The 3,551-nt window shown below is 38.8% G+C and overlaps 1 protein-coding gene across 1 annotated transcript in view; it reads right to left on the bottom strand.

The window, feature by feature from the left end:
• LOC107087401 (zinc finger protein 827-like) overlaps nucleotides 1–3,551 on the bottom strand; it is a 35,022-nt gene that overhangs the window by 20,322 nt on the left and 11,149 nt on the right. The window lies entirely within an intron of this gene.

Below are 3,551 nucleotides of genomic sequence, written 5' to 3' on the forward strand. Positions count from 1 at the left end.
TTCACTTGCGCCACTTCTCCTGTTAATACGGTAAAGCCATCCGGAGTGTAAGGTACCAGGCTGCACGTGATACAAATTAGTTATTGAGCTGCTGTCAGTCTGGGTTGCTGCTGCTGCTACTTTTAGACACAGCAGGCAAACCTGTGGCAAGCCGGGCGATGGGAAAGAAGAAGAAGATGATGAGAAAAAGAAAGCAGAGAAAGTGTGGACTGCTGGAAGAACCGCAGTGAACTGGTGAAAGAAAAGTGAAATGGTGCTCAAAGATGACCCTGCACATTTAGAGTATGTTTGGCCAAGCCTACTGCTGTGAAGCAGGATTCTCCACCATGAACAGAATCAAAATAAATATGGATCCAGGCTCAAAATGAGCACCTTGATCTGTGCTTTAGAATGGCTTAGTCTCCATTCAAACCCAGGTTTAAAGCCTTGCAGGGCAGCATAAAGCCCACTGCCAACATTAAGACAGAAAAAAGAAAGAAAATAACAAAAGAGGGTCAGTTCAGGTGTTTTATGAAATATGTGAATCAGGAAATTGTCTATATACCAAACTGAAAGATTGTTGTTCTTTACTTAAAAAAAGATTTAGATTTTAAAATGGAAAAACTTTCTATTTTTTTATATTTTCTATTTAAAAAGTAAATGTATAACACTGATGCATAAGCACCTGCATTATATTTCAGTATTAAATGCTGTTTAAAGAAACATGTTGATGATTTTCTTTATTTGGACCCTGCTGATTTTTAATTGGTTACCCTTGATCTTAAGCGTTATTGGAAATTTAAATACACCAGAGGTTCAGTTGTGGAATATAAGGTGTTTGTAATTAATAAATCAAATAAGTAATTCATAAACATCTGATAACAATGAAAGCTAATGTGCACTATTTGGTATGTATGGTTGGATAAGGGAGTTGCGATATAATGATGTACATATGATACTGCTTCTTGTTTATAATAAAAGAAAAATAAGATGTTTTAGAACTCAATATTTTTGCACATTGACAGCCTTCAATTGGGTATTAAATAGGATTAAAGCTGAAAAATAATGCTTTTCAAGCAATTTAACAAAAATAAAATATAAACTTTGCAATAGAATTAAACAAAGGTTAGGCTACTCTAGAAAACAAAACATAGCAGGAATGTAGGAATTTAGCATGAAAAAACAAAAACCATCAAAAATAAAATCATTATAGACCTGAGCAACAGCTGTCAGTCAGTGTTAAGACAATGTGCTGAGCTTCTTTAAAACTTACCTATGTTTATAAACTCTTTGTTCCTGCACATATGGAGCAAATCACAGCTATATTTGGTCTTCAGTGAGAGCGTTTGTCGCAGTCTTGGTTCTGTTAAGTTTTTGTTTGAGTATTCAGTTTAGTTTGATCCATGTTTTCTAGTTTTATTGGTTTAATTCCTATTTTGTTGTGTTTTCTGGATGTATTTGAGTTCTTAGGTTTTTCTTTGTTGCCCTCTGGTGTTGGTCTCCTTTTCCCTAGGTCCCTTCTAGAATCCTCTGTTCACACCTGCTCCCAATTAGCCCTCTCCTTGTTCAGTCTCCCTTAAATTCTCTCCCTGTGCAGGTTCTCAGTGCTGGTTCCTCATCTTTCCCCGGCTCCTCGTTCATGTTTTCCCCGATGTCTTCATGGTTCTGGTTTGTTTTATACTTTTAAGTTTGATTTTTGGATTCCTGCCTCAGTTGCTTGTGAGTACTTCATTAAAACTACAAGAACTCACCTCTGCCTCCCTGCCTCTGCATTTGGGTCCTCAAAACCTCAACCAAACCCTGACAGCTTTGGAATGCTTTCATTGAATCAGTGGCTCTACGCTATCGTCTATGTTTTTGTATTTTGCTTAAGTTTTAATTTAATTTAACTTGCCCTGTAAGCTGCTGGTAACTTTAATTTCCAGAGGGAGTCTTCCCAAGGGATCAATAAAGTTCTGTCTAAGTCTAAGTCTAATGTTGGTGCAGAAGCTGTGCATAGCTGTTTCATGCACCGCATTCCCTTACACCAGCAAACTTTAGTCCTTATTTATACACAGTAAGTAACGTAAATAAGTAAAGAATAATGAATCTGTTTAAAGCGTAGTAATGACTAACCTGTTCCTGTCTTATACAAAGTAATTAGTTACAGCGCTAGTTACTGGAAAAGTAACATAGTTTCTTTATAACACATTAGTCCCAACACTGCTGATTACAGATGTCTCAAATATATAATTTTTTTATGGTAAATGCATTTATTTAATGGGACGTTTACATGTGTTATATATATCTGGCCTTGCATATACCTGAGTAATCGCATCACCGTGATTGTGAAAACCATCTCTTGACCCCAACTTGAAGTATCATGACCCCCAGGGACATTTTTGGAACTCCTAATCTAGATTATTGGTTCTCATGCAGGTTAAAAACATAATGGAAAACCCCAGCCTGATGCATGGTTGGGATCTCCTGGGATAAAAGCCTCCTTTGCACACCTGTAAAATCAGTTATATAAAAGCTAAAACTGCTTTATAACAGAACTGCAAAGGAACTAAATGAGCAGAACTAATGGTGGTTTCTTGTGATGAGTCTGTGTGTTTCTGTCTTTAAGTAGCCTTTGGTGTTAATTCTGTTATATTCTTTGGATTTTACTTCTTCTGGCATATTCTTTAAGGTAAGTTTTGCTTATGGCTGTCATTGCATACCTTTTTCCTTTTCTGATTGGCTCCCTTCCTTTGTTTACTTTTGTCTGTAAGCACCAAGCAGACATCTAACAGTGACCCATTGAGGGCTGGACGCCACCAGACCCCTGAAAATGTGCTGCAGTTCTAGCAGCAGGACGTCAGCAGCAGATCCTTCAAGTTGGGTTTGTGGGCTTTGGGATCTGGGGAATTGGAACGTCAAGTCAAAGAATCCCTACGCCATTTCTGCTTTGAGGCAGGGTGTTTCATCTTGCTGAAAGATGTCAAAGGCATCAGACACTCTTTCCACCCTGATTGGTATGTAGCTGTGAAACTCAGTATGTGACACACTGTGTGTTCTGACACTTTTCTCCGAGAACCAACCATTAAGCTCTTGTGCGGTTTAAGCTACGTCAGGTTGTCTTGTAGGATCGGCCCACATGGTCCAGACTTCACTCCCTGCACACATCAAGGAGCCTCAGCCGCCTGTGACCCTGTCACCCATTTCCTACCCCTCCAGTCCTTCAATCACTTCCTTCACTTTTGAAATATAATGACCACCGCAGGCCAGGAAGATCCCAGAGGAGCGGAAGCTCTGGAGGGTTTATGAACCAAACCTCTAAAACATCATCGTCTTGTTTTACACTGAGTAAAAAACATTTCTACCCACTATTGGTCAACATTTTAATTGGTGATCCTGTTATGCTTGATATGTACATATTTCTGCAGTAACTGTTTTCTCTTGCTGGGTTTTGATATAGCAGGGTTTATACAGGAACGGTTTCGTGGTCATGGTTTTCGGATCTGTGCGGTATATGTTGATTGTTAGCCTGACATGTTGGTCATGTTGCTGTTAGCATAAACAAAACGTGTTGCACAATGCTTGCACACTGT

Source organism: Cyprinodon variegatus, unplaced genomic scaffold (genome assembly GCF_000732505.1).
Source record: "Cyprinodon variegatus isolate N-32 unplaced genomic scaffold, C_variegatus-1.0 Scaffold183, whole genome shotgun sequence".
NCBI classification, from domain to species: Eukaryota; Metazoa; Chordata; class Actinopteri; order Cyprinodontiformes; family Cyprinodontidae; genus Cyprinodon; species Cyprinodon variegatus.